The 25,288-nt window shown below is 34.0% G+C and overlaps 1 protein-coding gene across 2 annotated transcripts in view; it reads right to left on the reverse strand.

Moving 5' to 3' along the window:
- Positions 1-25,288, reverse strand: part of LOC146998825 (uncharacterized) — a 215,673-nt gene that overhangs the window by 182,422 nt on the left and 7,963 nt on the right. The window contains exons 2-3 of one of the 2 annotated variants that reach the window (XR_015039744.1): positions 18,354-18,390; positions 5,758-6,198 (exon numbers count right to left, since the gene is read on the reverse strand). The gene's annotated coding sequence lies outside the window, so the exon portion shown is untranslated. Of the gene's footprint in view, positions 1-5,757; positions 6,199-18,353; positions 18,391-25,288 lie in introns of those variants that run through there. The other variant, XR_015039745.1, reaches the window with a different exon arrangement.

Here is a 25,288-nt window from a genome sequence, read left to right on the forward strand (position 1 = left end):
CACAAGCTACCAAAGCCAAAACTATGCAAGCTTTTATGAGTGTATATTCAATAATCAATAGACACTCGAAACTGAGCATAAATACAAAAAAAAATATCTATTTACAACTCATAAGTCCTGTAATGCTTTACGGTTCGCCAGTGGGCAGCAGCAGCACGCACGAACAGAAAGCCTCTGCAAACATTGCAAAATGAAATCATAAGAACCATGCTGGGTGCTCCGTGGTTCGTAAGAAATGAAGTCCTACATAGACATATGAAAATTAACACAACTAACGAAGAAATACTAAAGACCGTCTATAAATTCTACAATAAAATCGAAAATCATCCCTCAAATCTCGTCAAAAACATGGGCAATTACGATTACATTATAGAACAGCCGTACAAAAGACCAAGGACAATTCATCACAATGTTCGTTGGTAACATATGTATATACTCATCATCGTATTTTATTATTTTATTATTCAGTATTTACTCAAGATTTTTGCTATACTTCAATTCTTTTGAACCTTGAATGAATTTTTATTGAAGGAATTACCTTATTTATCTGCAACTGTATTGGCCGATTAGCAGCTACACCTCTATACTCAAGTTATATTTTTCTTTAATCATCATGCATCAGCATCATCATACTGATATTTTTCTAAGTTTACTGATAATGTTAGAATACAATTCTATTCATCAGATTTGTAAATAGTCTATTATTTATTTTAATATAGAGCAAAATATGTCATCTTGAGCATCTCTCGACTCTGCCAATCAACATCACGGAAATAGCACACGTGACCAGCACCTCTGACTTACGTTAGTAAATTGAAATTACATCCCTGGCATAGATGTCACTTTTGTAATCAACATCTCGAATTAACACTGTGATTCAGGAATCTATTTTACTACTTACATGCATCCCTATGAGACAAGCACCAATACATTTCTAAGGCCTTTAATGGATAATATAACAGGTCAAGTAATGTACTTTTATTAGTACAAAACTTGAAGTATAACGTTATGACCTGACCTGACCTGAAAGGTCAGATCCCACTCCAACATTCAGAATAATCAATTCGGCTTTCGTCAAGGACATTCAACAACTAATTCTCAATTTTAGCAGAAAAAAATTGCAGAAGCTTTTAATAATAAATCTTGTTTCGTTGCCTGCTTCCTGGACATCGCATTTGACAAAATTTGGCCTAATGGTTTACTCTACAAAATCATCTAAATTAAAAGCGACATTAATAAAGCATGTAGAATCATTAGGATTTTTTGGAAGCCAGAGAGATGAAAAATTAACAACCGCCTTCGCCGGGAATCGAACCACGGACCTCTGGAATACCGGCCCAACGTGCAGAACCACTACACCCGAAGAACGCTAGGAAAGTGGGAGAAATACATTATATACTCCCCTTTTTGAAAGGGTGACTAGGGTTTTAGGGGACCTAGTCGCCAAATCCTGGGTGTGGAGAATCTTCATCCACAACCCTTTTAATTTGGGTGTCACTTGTAGAGTCATTAGGTTAATTAGAAGCAGAAAAGATGAAAAATATGCAACCGCCTTCACTTGGAATCGAACCACGGACCTCTGGAATACCGGCCCAGCGTACTACCATTACACCACGAAGGCACGCTAGGGAAGTGGGAGAAATACCTTATAAGCATTTCTGAATAAATTAATGTCCCAATATTCCGCTTTTCGTTCCCATCATTGTAATAAATTGCATTTTTATTTTTCCAAAGAGGCGATTTGCCCAGAAGGACTATTAATTTCGTTTCAGCATTCTACGTTGGCTCACTATAAATGTCGGTTCACTTTTTAAATTGTTGCCGCCGAATATTAGAGCCCCGTTGTGTTATATTTAATGAAGAGTCTGCATGAATGTTATGTACAGTGGATGGACAAAAATATGGAAACACCTTGTGAAATGCACGTTTGAAAAGAAAGATTGATTTTAATGAAATATGTAGGTGGCGCTGGCATTTTTGACTACTGACGCCACCTATACAACTTCGTAAATGTGGTAAACAGTTCAGTTGTTGTCGGAGTACAGTTATGTGAGGTTGTCATTGCATTATGTCAGAGTTAAGAGACTTCGAACGTGGGCAAAGTGTTGGAGCACGTATGGTAGGTGCTTCCGTAAGCAAGGTAGCCGAGGTGTTTAGTGTTTCAAGAGGTACTGTATCAAAGATTTATTCCGCATATTTGAAAAGCGGAAAAACATCATCTGCTAAATCACAGCGCGGACGAAAGTGTGTCCTGAGTGATCGTGACAGACGATCATTAAGGGCAATTGTGACGAAAAATAAGAAGACCACAGCTGCAAAAGTTACTGCCTGAATGAATGTTGTGTTATTAAACCCTGTGAGTACCAAAACAATTAGAAGGGAGCTTCATAAACAGGGAATTGCTGACCGTGCTGCAATTGAGAAGCCACTCATCAGTGATGCTAATGCCCGTAACAGGAAAAGGTGGTGTTTAAGTCATAAAGCCTGGACTACAGAGCAGTGGAAGCGAGTAATATGGTCTGACGAGTCTTCTTTCACATTGTTTCCCACTTCTGGCCGAGTTTACGTCTGAAGAACGCCATCTCAAGCCTATAATACAGACTGCTTGTTGCCAAGAGTGAAACATGGCAGGGGTTCTGTTATGGTTTGGGCAGCCATATCGTGGTTCTCTGCTAGCCCCATGATAACTGTGTCAGAGCACATGACTGCCAAGACTTATGTGAACATTTTGGCCGATCAAGTTCATCCCATGGTACAAACTTTGTTCCCCGATGGTGATGGTGTCTTCCAAGATGACAAAGCCCCTGTTCACACAGCTCACATTGTCCAGGACTGGTTTTCTGAGCACGAGGATGAGTTGTCCCATCTCCCCTGGCCACCACAGTCACCAGACCTGAATATTATCGAACCTTTGTGGTCTACATTGGAACGGAAAGTGCGTTCTCGTTATCCACCGCCAACATCGTTATCTGAACTTGCCACCGTTTTGCAGGAAGAATGGTATAATATTCCCTTGGCAAACAAACAGGAACTGTATTTATCCATTCCGAGAAGACTGCAAGCTGTTTTGGATGCCAACGGGTTTCCTACCTCATATTAAGCAAAGAAACATGTTTTTTTAAAGGTGTTTCCATATTTTTGTCCAACCCCTGTATGTTTCTCGCATTGTGATAAAACAACAATACCTAGAGTCATCAAACTTTGAATACTGAACATTTCCACCCAAATATGGGCATTTGGAAGCCGAAATTTAGAATTTGTTTAATTCTCGATTTTATATTTTGTAAAACTTTAACAAATTTTTTATTAACAAACTCCACGATTTCAAAGCGAACAACGGCAAGACTGTAAGGAAAAATCATTTTTATCTCCAGAGCGCGAGACTGTGTATTGGAAATTCTAAAGCTATGCCCCGTTTAACATTATTTTGCAATATTGCTGACGAACTGAATTTTATGGTTTAAATGCGAAGAACATGATATTTAATAAGTAAAGGTAACATACAAAATGTTAAAAAAGCGCCCCTTTGGGCGTAATGTAAAATCTGAATGCTTTCAAAAATTTTTTTATTTATATTTATTTGATTTTTTCCCTCACAATTATTATTTGAAAATAATGCTACTACTTAGTAATTTTCTTTCAAATAATAAACAAAAGCAAAAGATCAGATTTTCACTTTGAAGGTAGGCAGTTAAAAATACGACACAAATTTTGCAATCGACTTTTTTTACAACTTGCTAGAAAGAAACCTTCCTTATGGGTGATACTCGTAGGATAAAATAACACTCACTGTAAAAGTTAAATGATACTACCAGATAAAATGAATTTTAAACCATCAATTTACACTGTATTAAGACACACACTTCTTTAATAGCATATATAAGTAAAAGATATTTTTTTGCCCTTATAACACAGAAAAGAGACTTTTCTTCGCGACTTTTTAACCTTTTTCCAATTTGATTCTTTATAGTGAAAGCATATAAACCGTATCCCAAATGATCTAGTTTTCGAAATATTTCTGTTAATTCCCAACAAAAAGTGAATGGTTAATTAAGTGTAATCGCCTTGAATGAGAAGAAATTAATACATTCCAATCAAACATTTTTTTAATGCAGTATTTTATCTGGTCTTTAAAAAATTCTGTATTAAAATGCTGCACAATTAGCTTTCTCTCACACAGAATTTCCCTTTGTTCGCTCTAAGCTTGATCTTTCGACCTGCGAGGAGAGGCCCACTAGCGGCCGAGCGGTAAAAGTTGCTGAACACTGGCAGTTCGGGCGAGGTTCGAATCCTCTAGCTGCATGCACATTCTCGTGGTTTTCCGCACGTGTAATGTGTATACGAGCCAGTTTCCCTTAGAAAGACCTCCACAAAGGCATCCCTTTCCTTAGACAGATAGCTCTAGTGTGCTTTACCGTAATCTCAATACATCAATCAAAATCAACACCCTGCGGGAAGAAAGACTTCTGTCTGTCTTAGGTTGAAGCATAAACAGAAAACTTGCTGCTTAATATGTTGTGCGACTTTTAAAAAGTTCATACATGGACGATTAAATAATTATAATTTCTGTCTAATCACTTATTTAAGTAAATTACTAATCGAACGTAATCAACTTTTAGCTAACAGTTTATAATTTAATATTTCAAAGACCTTAGCGGGGACAAAGAGCTCTTTACGTTCAAACATAAAGAAAAGGTTTGCTTGTTACGACATGAACCTTTAAAAAGTCTAAACGTAATTTAGTTCTTAATTCTACAAACTGGAAAGGAACTAGATCGAAAGAAAACGCAGCCGATTTTTGTTTTATTCAGGGAGAATTGTTTATTTTTATTGCTTACAAATCTTGAGATATATCATATAAAGTCAAATAATTTCTTACATGGCTTTACCGCTTCTATCATGTTTAGCAACATTCAGTCATATAATCTTAAAAGTCTTCAATTCTGCCAGTTCCTTAATACAATTCATTTCAAATTGTATTTAGCTCACCAGAGGCAAAGCGGAAAAATAGGTGAAAACAGGTAGTTCGAACAGGGTTCATATCCTAGCTGCATCGCAGTTTCGTCGTTTTCTTCACATTTTTGGCTTGGTTTATTTGATTACGGCATAGCACACTACCTCAGTAAGGGCAGTGATACTTTCCTGGAGAAATGTCTAAGGAAAACTGACTCATACCCACGTTATGTATGGGGGAAAAGACGATAACGCCGATGCAGCCAGCCCGTTCGCCCAAAATTGAGTCCAGGTCAAACTACCAGCGTTCAGCGACTTTACTGCTGTACTGCTATGACCCGTTTTTCTCAACTATAAAGTGGCCGGGAGCCAGGAAAGGGGTATTGTCGTGACTTGCGATGTGGCGAATTTTGGTACTTAGTTATTACTTTTGTAACAGACAGCGCCACCACTTTTTCAAGTCATTTCATCACACAGTTGCCATTCGCCAATGTAACAGCCAATTAAAAAATATTCAGAACTACCTTTCAAATTTGCATAATAAGATTTATTCTTATTAAATATTAATATATATATATATATATATATATATATATATTGTCTGTTTTGCAAAATATTTATTTCTTGTGCTGTGTTTTATATTACGGATAAGAAAATTTTCAGTGTACGAAAATACAAGTGTGAATTTTTTTTATTAAATTAGCTGGTTTAAGTATTTCACTGAATTATTTGGTATTAATATAACTGAAAGTGAGCTCCTAAATGTGATGGATATAGATAATATCAAGAACTTTACGCATATAGTGAATGAAACACACCCAATTTTGTACTGCTATATTTACTTGTCAAAATCTATTTCACTTCTTGTTGTAAGCACAGCATTAAAAAGTCTGATATGTAGACCACGACTTCCCTTGCGCGGAATATTAAATTATACGCACATTTTTTTTCTGCATTTCATTGAAACTTATTTCCTCTCTCATTAGAGATAGTTTTCTCTTTCAATTAATTCAATTCTCACTTTGCGACAAGACAAAAATACATAAAACCTCAAAATAGCTTTATTAAAAATTGCAAAATATAGAGACTTGAAACACCAAATACAATTAAAACAATTAAAAAAAAACAATTTTTACAATTAAAATTATTGTTTCTACGCAAAAACAAGTAGTTATGCCAGCGACAAGAAGGCAGATTTTTCGGTGCACAAAACTTTTACTTTGGGTCCCACTTGGCAAAAAGACACTAAAAGTGCAGAAACTGAATTCACTATTTCGCTAAGTTTCAAATGCAAACAAATATGGCAGCTATAGTAAAAAAAAATTAGGCTTAGCCGCACTTAAAAAACTTTTAAATAGCTAATAATTCTACAACTATTGCATGCAGATTAACTAAAGGCATAAGAACTTTAACTGGGAGATAAGAACAACATAATTCAATCATTTTTAAAGCAAAACATGCACAATTTACCAATATATAAAAATTATTTTTAAAAAAAACTGAGCTCACGCAGCTGAGTTACAAAGTGGGTATATTTGCTTATTTATACACTTTTGGTGCAGCCGAATCCAACCAAAAAGGTAGGTGCACAACTACATGTTATATCATATACAAAATTTCAACGTTTTGAGTCTACTCGTTTTTGATTTATGCGAGCTACATACTTACATACGTACATCTAGACATCACAAAAAAATCTGTCCTGAATCCATTTTAAATCCTTTTTGCAAACCGTTTTGGGAAAAAGAGTCCTTTATTCTGTTCTTACCTACAGATGTCATGCAAAAACATCGTTCATTGTATCTGATAGCAGTTAATATATGGGTATTTTCATTGAAATATGATACCCGAAAATTTTCATGGCTGCGACACTTCTTACAAAAGTACAACTTACTTCGTTTGATTTACTTACAACTTACTTCGTTCACTGTCTGTCTCATTATTTACAACTTACTTCGTACAAGGAAGTAAAAAAGTGAGTTCTCAAATATCAGTAAATAATTAATTTTATTCCTTTTGTTCTTTCATATTATAATAGTTTATCATTTATCAGTACAAAAACTGAGGTAATTAAAAAATTAACTTTTTAGATATTTTTAGTATTTTTTCATTAACGTTATAAGGTATTTTCTCCCTCCTTTCTGCATGCCTTCGTGGTGTAACCGTAGCACACTCGGCGCGTATTCGAGAGGTGCAGGTTCAAGTTCCGGCGACTCCTTTGCACATTTTTCACAGCTCCTTTAAAATAACCTAATGACTCTACAGTGGCGCTCGAACTAAAATGTTGTGAACGATGATTCTTCACAACCAGGATTTAACGATCGGGTTTCCTAATTTCCATTTGCCCTTTAAAAGGGATAATGTATTTTCTCTCTCCTTCCAGTATGCCTTTGTGGTGTGACGGTTAGCACACTAGGCGCGTATTCGAGAGGTTCAGGTTCGAGTCCTGGCAAAAGGCATTGCTCATTTTCAAAAATACCTCTCGGCGTATTATAAAAAAATGACCTAATAGATTCCAAAACGTAATTAATGAAAATCATTTCAACCCAAAATAGGATTTGCGTTAGTGAATTTTAGTTAAGAATAGTGGCTCCCCACTATTCTGAATATTATTGGAATAATTTAAAGATTAAATCCGATAGTATCTTAAGATGGTTTTGCAATCAGAAAACAAACTCATATTGATTCATCCTTATTTTCTTTACAAATGCCGAATATCTGTTTGCAAGTCTAATCTGTTTTCAAATCAAATGCCGAATATCTGTTTTCTATTTGAACTTGATCAAATAGTGTGTTAGTGTTTAATTCAAAAGATAATATTATGCATTGATTAACATTTCCTCTAACTTCTTTTTAACTAAGGTTGCCTATGAGCAACCCCTTTAATTCTGACTCGCAGCTTTTATTTTTAGGTCAGGATATGAATGTAATGTTAAGGCCAGGATATGAACGTCGGAAGGTTAAGGATATGAACCTTTAAACAATAGGATTTCTTTTGAAGCACAGCGGCATGACAATGATCAATAATCTTAGCATCACTAAGAATAATTTTCTGGGTTCTCATACTGAAATTTTCCCAGAGTATTAAAAGTTGTAAATGAAAACGTAAGCATATTATAAAGGAAAATGTAGCCGAAAAATGCTGTGACTGCTATTTAACTCTAAAGAGGGGTTATCAAAGAGAAAATGAGAATTAATATTGATTAAAATTGCATTTTAGGTAATTATTACTGATTATAATAGACTGCAATGTTTGAATATGAATTCTTTGAATATTTTTTTAAAAAATTATGATTGCGAAAATAGAAAAATAGTTTCTTGGATTGATTCCTTTCTCACAGAAGCCAGATGAATTCTGTTTTACTTAATGAAAACTAAAATTTATTTGCATATTAATCTGTCCTCTATGAGCACTTTATTTCAGTGATCTCTATTAATCTGCCATTTGTTTTTCTTAATTTAAATGCTTCAAGAATAATTAGAAAAGGACCTAATTCTCTTCTTGCCTTTAAATTCTTCATTTGTAAAACTGCATTTTCAGCTATAATCATGTGAAATAATTCTCTAAATATAATTCAGTGCAGAAAAAATAAGATATATAAACAGCTTGCAAATGGGATCACCACTTAGATTCTGTTTTAGAAATATGATGAAGCTTACGAAAAATCTAGGAAGCGAAGTAATTCCGTACAATATTTTATAATTTTTTATCAATGATCAACCTGTAAATATAATTTATCGACATGCAAATATAATTTAATAATTTAATGTGTACGTATATGTTACCGTGAAACACCGAAATTGGAGGATATCGACTTTCACCGGAGAATGACAACATTTACCACATACATCGGTGAAAGATCGAATATTGCATTACATTCTTGTACATTCGGACCCTCACCGATGTTATGTCGACAATCACAGATATGCTCTGGTGTAGGTCGAAAAGAGAGTTCATAAGAAGTCATAATAGTTTAAGTTGTTGCAATAAATAAGATTTGAGTCACATAATTTAGTAAGCTTTTTATTACTATTATTTTATTTTCTCATTTAGAACGCACTGTATAATTAAGTAAGTTTTTAACTTCTATTATTTTCCTTTCTCATTTTCAATGTACTGTGTGTTTTAAGTTCTTATTTTAAGTCTCAAGTGCTTTTTTTCGTGACTGAATTACGGAGAAGAAATATATTCTTATATGTTCAACATTCACCGGTGAAAGTCGACATTCTCCAGATTTCGGTATTTCACCATAACATATGTTCTACATGTAAATATTATAATATATATATGCATGTATATGTGAGGAGAAGGTTCATTAGCGTCTGAGTGGTAAAGCCGCTAAACAGTGATAGTTCGGTCCGGAGTTCGCATTCCAGTGAACGGAATGGCTGTATGGGCGTTTACGCTCCCCGGGGAAAGCGATTAGAAATACGATTTGTATGCGATTGAAATGCGATATTAATGTGCAAAATTGATATAATTTTGAATATTTGTTTCACCTGTTCATTCGTGCTTTCCCAGTGCTCGGGTACCTTGGCAAGGTCAGGGGGCTCCCTCTCCAAGGAGGGTCGAAAGCCTGAGCAAAAGTGCCTACTACTTACTGACTTGGTGTGAACCCCAGGGTACCAGGTCGGTCTACAGACCCAGTGCATCTTATTTAGTTAAGCGTTGAATAACTCTACCTACATCAAAATGAGTTCTAAAGACATTCTCAAAGAAGGACAGGCATATATTGCCACCTTAGAGACAATATTGACAAATTCTGGCATATTCTGGCATAAACAAGGCAGTAGCCGCTGATATTCGACATCAATTTCAATTGATGTTCAACCTTCTAACTGAACAGTGTGTCGAGATGGCACACATGGAAGGACAAATTCATCAAACGCCAAACATTAAAGACTCTTATGCGGACGTACTTAAACGTCCAGCTCGTGACCGATCCAAAACATGGAGAAAACCAGATAAACAACATGTCACTATTTTATACCCCACAAATGAAGGGGATAAACCAGACAACATCAGAAAGAAGCTCTTAAAAACTATTGATCCCACAAAGCTCCACATTGGAGTGAAAAGACTTAAAAATGAGGCAAAAGGTGGTCTCTTAATAGAGACCAATAAAGCGGAAGACATAGAGACGCTAGAAAATGAAATAAATACTGTACCAGAACTTAAAAAGGACCTACAAATTGTTCGTCCTACACGTAGGCTTCCTAAAATTATAATATATGATATTCCAAGGGACTTGACTAAGGAAGAACTTAAGGAAGCCATTTTAGCCCAAAACGAAGGCATCGATGGTGATGGCCTACAGGTTAAATTTCCTATCAAGCATAAGAACAGAAATCATTGGGTTTGTGAAACCTCACCGGAGGTTTTCAAACACTTACTAAGTTACGCAAACTGTGCGTTAATTGGGAACGTTTCAATTTAAGAGAATACATCAGACCAACGCAGTGTTTTAAATGCTGCCAATACCGACATATTTCTAAACAATGCCAAACAGAAGAGGCATGTGGACATTGTGGAGAAGTGGGACATTCCCACAAAAATTGTGACAATAACTACCAAAGATGTATTCATTGTGCAGAAAGAAATGCGAATAGTGATAAGCACCTTGACGAGCAGCACTCAAGTTTCTCAAAAGACTGTCCTAGCAGACAGCTAGAAATTGAAGATCTTCGAAGAAAAATCAATTATGGCTAGAGAACTTATTCAAAATATAAAAGCGTTGCAAATTAATTTAGCGAGATCACATGTCGCAACAGCACAACTAAAGACTTGTATCTTTGAATACGACTTGATTTTTATTCAAGAACCATACTGTATCAATGACAAGCCGTCTGGCTTTCCGACTCAAACATTTTTTCTCCAAATGACCACCCCAAAACAGCCACAGTGGTGGTTAACCCACGACTTACGGTTCTGAATACTTACGCTTCTTCTACTTTAAATGTTATTACATTAAAGATTGAACATAGGACAATAACCATTTTTAACTGTTATACTCAACCTATAACGGACTTAACAGATTTAACTACTCTGTTAAACTTAGCTGAACGTTACTTTGACGATCAACATGATCTTCTTCTCCTTGGCGACTTAAACGCGAAAAGTGTGCTCTGGGGCTCCCCCTTCAAGGATCCCAGAAAACGCACACTTAGAGAATTCTTAACAATGCATAGACTGGCTGTTGAAAACGATCCGGGTGGTCCCCCTACCTACAACTGCACAAGGGGAAAGAGCTGGGTTGATATTACAGCTTCCAGATCAATCTCTTCCACGTCTTTCATTCATAATTGGAAAGTTATGGACTGTATCACTTTAAGTGATCATTGTTATATCTCTTTTGAAATTACGTATCAACATTCTAGCTCAACTCAAAGAGTCAAATATAAACTTACACAAATGGATTGGCTCTTACTGAAGGCAAAAATTGGTCACTTTTTTGGTTCAATGGAATCTTACTTGCCTAAAGATACAGTTGATCTTAATCAACTTATAATTAAGTGGACTCAGAAAATAAAGGAATACTGTGACTTGGCAACCCCCGCCAAGGGAAAATATGTTAAAACTCAACACAAAGGTGTCCCTTGGTGGACCCCGGAACTCTCAATATTACGAAAAAGAATCCTCGCTTTGAGAAAGCGTTATCACAAATGTATTCATGATGACGAACTAAGGGCACACTATAAGCAAGTCTATGAAAAAGACCTTGCTCTCTATAAAAGAAAGCTTATGCAAGCCAAAAGAACAACCTGGAAAAGATATCTGGAGCGTCTAAGTCCTAGTTCACCCTTCGGGGTACACTATGACATTGCTAAGGGGACTATGCAATCCCCTCTACAATTAAAAGCGTTACTCAAACCAGATAAAACCAAGACTTCCACAATAGAAGAAACTATACGTTTCCTAATGGATTACCACTTTCCTAAAGATATAATCAGCGAAGACACGGAGTTTCATACGACAATTCGTAACAACTTAAGGAATCCATATAATTCAATAAATGATGTTCCGTTTACGATTCCAGAAGTGGAAAATGCTATCAAATCCCTCAATCCAGGCAAAGCACCTGGAATGGACAATATATCTAAAGAAATTATAGCTGAAGTTTTCTATGCTAACCCACAATTACAAGTAGCGTTACTTAATGAACTCTTCCGTCGAGGAATATTTCCTAACTGCTGGAAGACAGCGAAATTAGTATTATTCTCAAAAGAAGGAAAAAATGGTGAGCTTCCTGATGCTTACCGCCCTATTTGCTTGCTTAACGCATGGAGTAAAGTCTATGATAAATTAATCACTAACAGATTGACTTATTTCTTAGTATCGAATTCCAAATTAAGTGAACAACAATATGGCTTCACGGCGGGAAAATGCTCAGCAGATGCCATCAAGGACAACATAGTCTCACAAATAGAAGCAAACCGACGTAATAATAATTACACCAACGTTATCTCTTTGGATATCAAGAGTGCATTCAACAATATTTGGTGGCCGTTCCTACTACAGGAACTCCGCAATCTGGGATGTCCTCTAAATATTTATAAAGTTATTGAAAGTTTATTGGATAATAGACATATAATCTATGAAATAAATAATGTTCAATACTCCATAAAACAAGAAAAAGGATGTGTACAAGGATCCAACTGTGGACCACTATTCTGGAATATAGTAATGAATATAGCTTTAAAACTCGAATTTGAAGATGGAATCCACATCCAAGCTTATGCGGACGACGTTTCACTCCTAGTAACAGGATCTATGCATATGCAAATTCAAACCAAGGCAAAGTTGGCACTTCAAAAACTATCAGAATGGGCACTCAAGTGCAAACTTCAATTCTCTCCCGAAAAGTCAAAGTCTATGTTTATAGCAATCAAAAAGCGTGGTGCAGCCTATTCAGCACCGACAATAAAGATGAACGATCATACCATTAAGCAACAAAAATCCATTCAATATCTTGGAATAGTCATAGATGAATGCCTTACCTGGCTACCTCATCTAGATTATATTAAATCTAAAGTTTGTAAAATAATGAACAATCTTCTTAGATTACTTGGGATGCCCAAACCAGTTCTGAAAGAACTTTATAAACGTGCAATAGAGCGTACCATAGTATACACATGTCCTGCCTGGTGGTACCCACCTACGGTAAAAATGCGAAACAAAACAAACTCTATACAACGCATAGCACTTCTTGCAATGACCAAAAGCTATAAGACTGCCCCTACTGCAGCTCTTCAAGTGATTGCTGAAATTATGCCGCTTGATCTTAAATTGGACATGGAAAGCATCATCCAACGTACCAAACGAGGATGGACTGACTTTAAATATGAGGACTTAGAACTTTCACGGGATCAGATTGAATTCCCAGTACCTAAATGGCATTCTCATCCAGCTCATATTCAAGTCTTCGGATGGGACAACAAGCCTCCAATCGATAAAGGTTTAGAAATTTATACGGACGGTTCAAAAAGTGAAGACGGCACTGGAGCTGGCTTCTGTTCCTTCATGAATGGAGTTTGTCACGATCAATTTATGTTTAAACTGGATAAGACTAGTACAGTATATCAAGCTGAAACTTTAGCATTAAAGTCGGCATTACTATGGTTAAAATCACACCCCAGTCCTGCGCATATATATTCGGATAGCCAGGCTGTTTTAAAGTCTATCCATAAATACAATATCTATAATCAGAACATTATCGCCATAAAGAAATTACTGGCTTTTACAAAAGCAAAGCTTCATTGGATAAGAGGACACCAAGGCACTGCCGGCAATGAAAAAGCCGACGAGCTAGCCAAACAAGGGATTTACTCGAACACGTACCTAGACTGCAAGATCCCTATGAGTAATAGCATCAGGACGACAAACGTTCACACTTCTACCGAATGTTTCGGAGAAACGGCATTTCAGTGATTTTTTTTAAATCAAGTTATCACTAATCACGGAGCCTTTCCGATTTATATTAACAGATTCAAACTAAAGGAATCTACATGCAAGTGTCAATGTGGTAGTGAATCCGCAGATGCACTTCATATGATTATAGACTGTTCCAGTGTATCAACAAAACGTAGAGAAATTTTCAAACAAAATATAACTTTAGAAACTCTAAAACAACTAATTAAGAACGACAAGGGACGATCTTTGTTATCAAGTTTTATGGAATACATATACCATAATGAATCAGATCTGTACTTATAAATTGATTGTATTATATAATATTATTGTACTTATATTGGAATACTCATATCACAATGAATTAGATCTGTACTTGTAAATTCAATCGTATCATGTAATATCTTTGTACTTTTATTTGCCATGTTATTAATCATTTAATTATTGTAATACTTAATATTGATTCTTTACTTTGTTCTTCCTATCATTCTATGTTGCATTGTATAACTCAATTTATGTTCAAAAAATAATTTGTTTTGTAAATATAAAAACATGCTATGTAATGTATTTTTTCAATAAAGACGTTGGCGAGGCCAACACATCTCCTAGTCAGAAGACCTCAAAATTCTAACTAGGTCTTTCAAAAATTCTAATTGGCATTATTTGATCTTTGAGCTCTTGCTCCAAAATTGAAAATTTCCTTAGCCTATTGGCTCTGGTGATACTTCTGCTTAAGAAGTGCGGACCAGACAATCCATTTTCATGTTGTATGGGCGTTTACGTGGTTTTCCCCATGTATAACGCATATACGATCCAGTTTTGCTTAGAAAGTCCTCTACAGAGGCATCCTTACCCTTAGGCAGATAGCCGTCGAGTGCTTTGCTATATTTAAATAAACCACAACAAACCATATAAGTAATTTAAAAATCGCTTTATTTTATATATGCTTATAAAATGTATATATATATGTGTGTGTATGCGTAATTAAAAATTTTCTAATTGCTTCAGAACCTAACATTTATATTGATATTATATACATATACATACATTAATGAACATTGTATATTTAAGATTTTTTTCTTTCATATTTTATACCTGGTAGAGACATTAGGTATTTTTTTCCGGAATCAGGCAAAATGAAAATTAACAGAGCCTTCGCCGGGAATCGAACCACGGACCTCTGACAATACCGGCTCAGCGTGCAGAACCACTACACCATGAAGGGATGCTAGGAAGGCACGAGAAATACCTTACATACTCCCCTTTTGAAAGGGCGACTGAGGTTTTTAGGGGACCCAATCGCCAAATCCTGGGCGCAGAGAATCCTTATGAAACACCCTTTTAGTTCGGGCGCCACTTTAGAGACATTAGGTATTTTTTTCTGGAAGCAGGCAAGATGAAAAATTAACAACGCCTTTGCTGGGAATCGAACCACGGACCTCTGACAATACCGGCTCAGCATGCAGAACCACTATACCACGAAGGGATGCTAGGAAGGCGGGAGAAATACCTTATAACCTTGTTCTTTATTTTGTTGCATTTATTTATGCCTATATACATACATATAAAAAAAAACATAATAATAGGCTAAAAATTAAAAGCAAAATTTTTAAACCCGTCCTGCACTATAGATATGTGTGTATTGGACGGCAGAATTTAGGGAAGTTGAAATTTTTGGAATTTGGGAAAGCACCGAGTGTCAAAATTAAGGGATGAGAAGTATTTATGATTTAGGGAAAGCACTGGGATCCAAAGTTTAGGCATGGTTAAAATTTAGAACTTACAAAAGCGCTTTGCAGCAGAATTTAGGACCTGTAGAGGCGATACCAGGCGGTTTCAAGCGCCAGCCCTAGATAAAGCCTTAAGTATATATGTGGGAGTTTATTTATTCAGGACTCATATTAGTTTGAAGCATGTGCAAGAAATAAACGTAGGTATAGTAAAAAACTAAACTATTACAATTCAGGCTTAATTCAGAACGCTATAGGAGCAAGACAAAATTTAGCGAAACCACTTGGGTTTCATTGCCAATCTTGTGATACATAGCCAATAACGTATAACACACGCTATTAAGTTAGGCTAAAATTATCATTACTGATTCTAAGGCATTTTAAATTAATGTAGCAGACTGCGCTGCTCCCTGACCTTCTAATTTGACCCAGTTTATTAATTTTCGCAGACTGTTATTATTACAGAAATTTTATAAAAACTAAGCTTGAACTTTCGATTATGTCGAAAAGAGTTTCCAATTCTGGAGTTACAAAAGGGATCTACAAAGCGAAACCATGTTTAGAAGTCCATTAAACAAAATGTGGAATTGCTGCAAAAAATGCATACAGGCATATTCGTCTTAAAATTATGTGAGGAGTATGGCATTGGAAAGTCCACTGTATATGACACAAGAAAAAAGAAAAAGGAACTTTTTGAATTTTTTGTGGGAGCATCTTAAACAACTTGCATTGAACGAAATGTTTAATAAAGTAAACAAATATTAAGCTTTCTTTTGTAAATTTTGATACCCTTTAGATCATAATTGTTCTTTATTTCATAAATTACAATTTCATAATTTTAATTGTATAATTTCTGCATGCCATCTTACCAGATTTAAATTGATGATCTATTATTAGGGGGACCAAAAAGTAATGTCGTTTCTACGCATGTCGACAACAACGATAGACAACAACATGCTAAGGGCAGAAGTGGACGCAAATCAATGTCAAACAATCGAGGAACTGTCAAACACTCTTAACCAACCTTGGTCGACCAAAAACATTTAAAGCAGAATGGAAAAATAAGCAAAGCAGGTGTTTGAGTCCCCCATAATCTGTCCGAAGAGAACAAGGCCAACCTATCCATCACACGCAATGTATTGCTTCAACGGCACCATACAGAACCATTTTTTGATCGCTTGATTAGTGGAGACAGAAAAATAAGTCCTATATGATAATCCAAAACTCAAAAGGCAGTTTTAATAGGGGTTACAAAGGGTTTACATCCCGAAAAGGCACTTCTGGGTATTTGGTGGAGTATTCGTGGAATTGTTCATTTTGAATTGCTGAAATCTGGAAAAACTGTTAATGTAGACCTTTATTCTGAACAATTGGATCTAGTGAACCAATCTTTAATTGGAAAATATCCGGCGATTGTCAACGGAAAAGGCGTCATTCTGCAACACGACTGTGCAAGACGAACACTGGAAAAACATAATGAATTGGGGTGGGAGGTACTGCCTCACCCACCATATTCGCCCGATATCGCACCCTCGGATTTCCATTTATTCCAATCCCTACAACATTTTCTTAGTAACAAAAAATTTCAAAATTTTGATGATGTCCAAAATGCCATCTTGAGATATTTTACTCAAAAACCAATTGATTTTTATTGATCTGGGATTGAAATCTGCATACTAGATGGCAAAAGGTTGCTGATAACGAGGGTGATTATATTATTGCTTAAAAATAAAAACTTGTTACAAATTTATTTGTTTGAATTTAATGTAAGAAAGCAACATTACTTTACAGCCCCCCACAGGATTTGGAAATATCCCAAATCCGGAATCGGCTAGTGTGGATTTCGAACTTTGTACTGTATTTATTAATACTATATGAAGAGATACTTTTTTAAATTATAAAAAATATTGCTTAAATTTTTAATGCATTTTATTCTCACTTTTTTGAAGTGTTTGTAAGAGTAAATTTTTAATTTTGCAATGTTATTGTCTGTTATTTTACTTCAATATTTATAATTAAATTTTATATACAACAAAATTTATTTTGTAGATTTCAAAATTGTGCATCATATACATATTTAATACTTCTAAATATGTCAAACAATACATAAAAAGTATTATAAATTAAACATGCTTATCTTCTACTACAGAAATGTTTAACAGCAACAAAATTTAATTATAAGATTTTTCTTTTCTTTCATGTTTGCAGCAAATGCAAGAAATAAAAATAATTCTGAAGATGTTTTTTATGTTGAAAGGTATCTAGTGGCATTAACTGCATAAGATACTTTTAAGCAAGTTGTAGCTTATATTTAAAAGAGTCGCTGATATTATCATCCAAGCCTCATATTTTCAAACTACAGTAAATTTTTTTATAAACATGAGGTTTAGAATAATCACTTTCCTAAAAATCAAATAATGACACAAACATCAAGTTCTTAGGAGCCTGAATTAATCAGAATCACAGAAATTCAGTGGTTATGTAGAAATTATCCACAGCAGGACAACTCAGAAAGTTCTGGGGACAAGTAAAACATGCACCAAAAATTTTGGAATCATTTGCCATGATCTTTATTAAATAAATTTAAGATGATTTCTGAAAATAAAAATTCAACTTTTTTTAAAATTAAATACTGGAAAGCACTTTCCTGTTTTCTCACATGTGCTTAAAATTCTAATTTAGAATGCAGTTGTCAAGAACTGAATTTATTGCCTATGAAAAAATATTTCATTTTCAGATTAGATATAAAAGAATTTTTTTACCTCAGTAGTACATAGAGACTTCAAACTGCAAAATGTCCTGCAAAAAAGAAATAAAAATGCATTTCAATAGTCAGTACATAACAGAATATGCTATACAATATTTACATATAAGTTGCTTCAAAGGACTAAACTGGGAAGTAAATTTCTTCTGAAATTTAAGATGAATATGAAGAAGGTATACAATAAATAATTATGAAACTAAATTGAAGACCTTTAACTAAGAATTTAAACATGCTGCTAATTAATGTATACAGAATCATAGCCTTTAGTGCAGTAATAAGGAATAGCAAATGTAATAAACAGTAACTCTTTAATCAACACTAAGAAAACTGCTGAAACTGAACATAAAACACTAAGTTAATAATTTCAGAAACAGTTACAAAAAAATAATTGTTTAAAATCTTTACATATAACAACATAACACTGTTGGGCATAATAACAATTCAGCCTTTTAGGGCATAGTACATGCAGCAGAAAAGGTTTGAGATGGCACACAATTTGCTCTCAGTTCAGTTTTATATCCCTTTGGCCAGTGAAGGCAAACTCATTAGTCAACAGAGTCAATTATCAACAGTTCAGCACTGTATTTATTAATACTTGTATTCTCTTTTCAAGTATCTTCTTCCATTCATTCTCTGCATATGTCCAAACCATCTTATACCTTTCTCAACACTACATCTTTTTTCGCTCCACAACACTCCCTAAAATTAACTCAATATTTCAGTTTTTAAGTCTTAGTTAAACTATATATATATGTCGAATAAAACTTGATATTATACTTAATAACGATACTATTTTATTGATAAAAGAGAATTGCAATATATTGAAAAACTTGAATCGCAATAATGACTAACAAAACACTAATGTAAACAATGGCCTTGCATCTTCTTGAAAAGTTTGCATTTTGTATGTTGTTTTTCATTTTAAGCCTTATTACAAGTTTTCATGAATAAGATGACTTCTCTATTTACTCTTGACAAAAAGTTCATGCTTGAAAATTATTGATCGTATGAATATGTAGACTCGAATAAGAAAAACATCAAACGTTAGTTTTTTAAGCTGATTACATGAGTCGGGAATAATATTATTCCACATGTTTTCCTTCTCCAGATTACTTGTGCTGTGAACTAAGCACACATTTATTTTTCTCCAATGTTTCTACATCAGCACTTAAAATGTTCAAATTTCAAGTTTCATAATTTTTTTTTTTTTTTTTAAATTCAGCAATTGATTTCAGAGTTGCCAATGTGAATATTAAACAGAGAAATGCAATTCCGTTGCACTAGTATTAAGAGGTTTTTTAACAAAGGCTAATGTTGCTTTGCTGATTCAGAATTCCTGAAACCTGCTGAGAAAAACTTCTGTCATAAAACTGTTGTTTTGAAATGGCAAATGTCAATATTAGATCTATTTTCTTGAGAATGTTTCAACAGGCTTGGAAAGTGAACCAAAGTTTCTGTTTCAAAAATCTTGAGCAGAAAGAGATAATTTGCTTTCAAATGAAATAACTTCTTCCAACATCAGAAAAATTGTGTTTCCTCTTCCCTATAGGAGGTTCGAATCCCGCGAACGGGCTGGCTGCATGGGCGTTTTCGTGGTTTTCCCCATGTGTAACGTGTTAAAAATGAGCCAGTTTCCCTTAGAAAGTCCTCCACGAAGGCATCCCTCCTCTTAGGCAGATAGCCCTCGAGGCTTTGCCATAATCACACACACACACACACACCTCTTCCCTATAGTTTTTTGATTAAGCTGATTTAGATGAGATGTAACGTCTACCATAAAATAAAATTTTTGGATCTACTGATCATTCATTAGTTCTGGATTATAAACACTCATTTCAAGGAGTAATGCTTTAACTTCTGTTAATAAGGATGCAAAACATTTCAAAACATTTCCTCTTGATAACCAACGCACTTTATTATTCAGCAGAAGATCTGAGTACTCGCTCTCCATTTCAACTAAAAATTCTTTAAACTGGCGATGATTAAAAGCTGTAGTAATAATGAGGTTAACAATAATATAATTATGAATTCCATAACTTTGCAAATTTCTTCTGGAAATGTCGAGCACAAAGCGCTTCTTGATGAATGATACAATGGTAAGTAAGATCTTGTCACTGATTTTTCCTTTCAAAATAATAACAAAAACGTTTCTTACCCCGGTCATTCTTTTCGCCCTGTTTGTTGCAACTGAGACAAGTTTATCGAGATTTGGTGATCTACCAGGAGACCAGAAGAAAAAGCAGAGTTGGCAGCTGTGGTTTATAAATATAAAAAACTATTTTTATTCGAATCCTGGTATATACCAACATTTTCTGTACTTTTTTTGGTTTAATTTATAAAGTAAGTTCAAAAGCAATCTAAATAAATATATATATGCATTTTTCAAGTACTGAAAAGGAAGGGCATGATGGGAATGATCTTCTAGCAATGGTGAAAGGGGTGGAATAGGGCAAAATAGGTTGAGAACCACAATGTTAGATCTTTTAAGTATTAGTTAAAAAAAAAATAAGTTTGAAGCTTTACACGGCATTTAATTATTATTAAATGAAATTTGTTTACATCTAATTAGAATTTCGGAACACTTCCGCAAAGAACCCGGCAAATGTAAACATCGCCAACTCTGGCGATAATAGTTCAAACCTGGTAATCCGGCAGATTCAACCTATTCGCTTGTAAGAAGGTTGCAACCATTCCTCTAACGTTCATTTTGTTGAATTATCACCGTCATTGTTCGCATTTGCCAATTTAAATTATTCTTCACTTATTTATTATTATTTTTTTTTTGTATTTTCACGTTATTATTTATGAACTTTTAACAAATAGATAGAAATATTTTCATATAATAAAGGAAGTTTTCGGTGACAGATGCTAGTTTGTGGAAGAAAATATGGCGGGAGAGGGGTTAATGATAATTGGTAACATGGCTGTTAACGTAGCGTTAAGCACACAGAATCATGAGGTTTCCAACCGATAAAATATTTTGACTTCATCACCTGCCAAAATATGCATTTTAAATAATTAATTAAGTAATGTTTTTATTATTGGTATGGTCATCTAAAATTATGAGAAAAACAATATTTATGGCTTAAAACTTTAACCAGATAATATATTGTTAATGCTTTTCCAACAATAACATTTGAGAAGATTTCAGGTGTGACACACAAAGAGATGATTAAACTGAAATAAAAAGTATTATTGATTCTCTAAAATGACAGAATAGTTTTATGGATACTCAAAGTCATCAAAATTAGCAAACCACTACTTGTGTAATGAATCCAAGTGCAAATGACTCTTCAAAAGTTTTATTAACAATGCTACTGAATAGAATTTCAATACTGAAAATTATTGGCACTGTCAAATATACTATGAAAGACAGGCAGTTGTTTCAACATAAAATGCTTTAAACTGTTTACAAGTAAATTGATAAAAATAACATTGAAAAACTGTTTATGTAAAATGGATGTATTAAAAGTCATGCATTCATTAATTTATTACAGGCACATGGCTCTTATTGAACTAAGACTGTCACTGAATGATTGTTTGGAATCGACATTTCTTGCTGTCTGAAACCTACTTCACCTATGATGTAAATATGCAGTTGTGGTTCTCACTTACATAAAGTTTAGCCACTCCTGATCGATTATATATGTCTACTGTATTTATACCTATTATACTAATTATCAGATACAATTTTGAGAATATCAACAAGCAAAACACTTAAAAATTTAAAAAAGACACTTGTAGTAGAAATATTAATATTCTATATGAATTATGGAAAGTACATGTAATGAATAATACCATGACCAAACACTTAAAAAAAAGAATAGATTAAGTATTTCCTACCTCGATACTTGAGAAAGCAATCCTGTTACACAACACATAGTTAACTTTTGATTACATGATATTACATATTACATATTTAGTCCTACGAGTGGTTAAGAAGGCTGAATAGTGGTAGTTCAATCTCGGCTCAAATCCTGAAAAACGAGCTGGTTGTGCAGGTTATTTTTTTCGTATGTGTTTTGTGAATTTTGTGACATTTTCGTGGTTTTCCATGAGCCTATTTACCCTAGAAAATATTCACAAAAGCATGCCTTTTTCAGCTAGCTCTCACATGCTTTGTATATTGAATTAAGTACACACAAACCCTTCTTAATTTTAAAATGATAAAGTTATTAAGTTCACATTACATGCAACGAAGCTTTTTACAAGCCAGGATACTTTCTTTAACAATTACAGTGCTAATTAGTGCTGTACTTCTCAGTTATATGTGAAATAACATCTCAGTGTCACTGCTTGTGACACATTTGTTTCACTTAAGTCTTCTTATGCAGTCATAAGCATGAAATAAACAAAACAATAACATTTGAGAAGATTTCAGGTGTGACACACAAAGAGATGATTAAACTGAAATAAAAAGTATTATTGATTCTCTAAAATGACAGAATAGTTTTATGGATACTCAAAAACTCATGGTTATGCATGAAAAACCTAATCCATACATCCTTGGTGACTGATATTAACATAGTTTTTATGCTGCATTTGTGAACTACGCGGTTAAATTGAGTGAAATTGTGACTAAATTTCAGAAGACTTATAAAATTATGGTGTGAAAATTTAAATGTGAAATTAAAATCAAGGATACATTGGACAGAACAATCAAAAAAGAAATGTTGTCCATAAATATATTAATAATAATTAATGATAAAATGGACATTTAAAATATTCATATAATAAATATATACAATTAGTGTAATTAAAATAAATATATGCATTTAAAAATGATCTAACTTGGACCATATTTGCAATTTTTGTAATGTTATTAAATATGGACTTTAAATAAAATTTTTAGCAGCATACATCATTTGAGTTTGTTTAAATTATGGAAAAGCATGGGAGAGATATCTGCCTAAAAGAAAAGATGCCTTCAAGGAGGTCTTTCTGAAGGACACTGGTTTGAATCCACGTTACATATTGGGAATACCATGAAAACAATCATACAACTTGCCCATTAGCTTGGCTAACTAAACTACCAGAGTTCAGTCACTTTACTGTTTAGCTGCTGATGAGCTGTATATCAGTTGCAAAGCAGTGCACAAAAAATGATATATTCCTTGGTTCTCGTTATGAGTTACACAGGGTTCATAGCCACATTTTAGTTAAAAAAATAAGCACTTTTCAAGCACATTTTAAGAAAAAAAATAAGCACCTGTCTAATGACATTATACACAACTGCATAACCTTAATTAGACTTGTAATTTAAAATATGAGAAATGCAGTATTTATTAAGAGAGAATAAGCATTACCTCAACCATGGAAAATAATTACTTTTTTTTTTCCCTTTAAATTTTAAATAACAGTTCAATTTACAGAACTAGTTTACAATGAGAGGAAAAAAAAAAAAAAAAAAACTATGCAGAACTAAACTATATTACAAGATTTAATGATGAAATTTCAGTTCAAAATAGAGAAAATAAATAATAATAAGGCATATTTATTGTATTTGCTTGGAACCTAATAATAAATACAATTTATTTTTCCACTCATATTAATATTTAAATAATTTAAATCTAAATTCTGAATATTTTCTAAATTTTCATTGTATATCAGTTTTCTCTTAACAGATATTGCAAGCAAAGTAATTTAAGTAAAAAAGAGGAACATTTCTGAAATCAGAAGACAGAAATTTGCTTCATGCAGTCATCCTTTAACAGTAAAAGCTTAACTAAGCCGCATACTTGGAAACTGGCGAATATTCGGACAGTTGAGCGTAACTTGAAAAAGAGGAGCGGAGGGGGGGGGGTTGACTGTAGCCACTTTTTAGATATTTCCGCTAAATAAATGCTTTTGACATTTTGATATCTGAATCATATAAAAATAAACCAATGGAACTGAAAAATATTCTGCTTAGCAAGCACAGTAAAACTCTTTTAAGTGTTCATAAACAAATCTCAAACAGAACATCAAAATTAATTAATTAATTATCTCTGCGAAATATCGCAAACGTTATTGCACAATACGTGTGCCATAATTCTTCCCTACGTGATATTACGCAATCGGAATCAACAGCTGCTGAAATTGGGAGAATAAAGAACTAAATATGAGTAACTGGGGTGTTTTTCATTCTAATTTTCAACAGACGGCGTTAAATTTCCGCAATAGAATCATTCTTCGCTTGGGTTGGTAGACCACAGAACTTTTAGTCCTATTCAATCCAGATTGGAAAGTGACAAAAAAAAAAAAAAAAAAGTCCGTTGCTTGTTTTGCAGCGAACTTGTAACAGTTTCAATATTTGAGATTTTGCGGAGAAAGGGGAGAACCTCCCAATCTTCGCACTATATAATGTATTGGCCAAAAAAATTTAAATTATTTTGACTATTCGATTACTTTCCCTTTATTTAAGCCATTCCGAGTATTATTCCTAAAACGCTGTGTTAAAATACAACCATTTTTGGAAGTTTACTATACTTCAGCAGTTACTGCAACTGTTATTATAAACATTCATACATATACTCATAATATAAGCATAATGATCATAATAAACACAAATATGAACTGACCAAGCGGAACGAGAATGCAAATTATTAAGATCTGGATAGAAATTTAAACGTGTATAGTATTTGGGTGAGAGGAAAAGAATGCCGAATGTACCGAAATTTTCTACTGCTTTCGCAATTCTTTGACCAATATAACGACGGGCACCTGTCTGTACTCTTTGTGCGCACCAAAGGTTATGTTAATGCAGAGAAAGGGGGAAAAGCTATTTCCGGGAGTATGATTCACCACCTGACATTCAATATTAAGAAAAGTTGTTTATTTAGTTTCGGCTTTGGTAGGGGGAAAATAGCGCGTTCATTAAAAAAAAAGCACTAAAAGCAAAAAATAAGCACTAAAAACAAAAAAATAAGGGCTTTAAAGAAAAAGTAAGCACCT

Source organism: Stegodyphus dumicola, chromosome 2 (assembly GCF_044657685.1).
Source record: "Stegodyphus dumicola isolate Sdum_Otavi_A_Nest chromosome 2, ASM4465768v1".
In the NCBI taxonomy this organism is placed as follows: Eukaryota; Metazoa; Arthropoda; class Arachnida; order Araneae; family Eresidae; genus Stegodyphus; species Stegodyphus dumicola.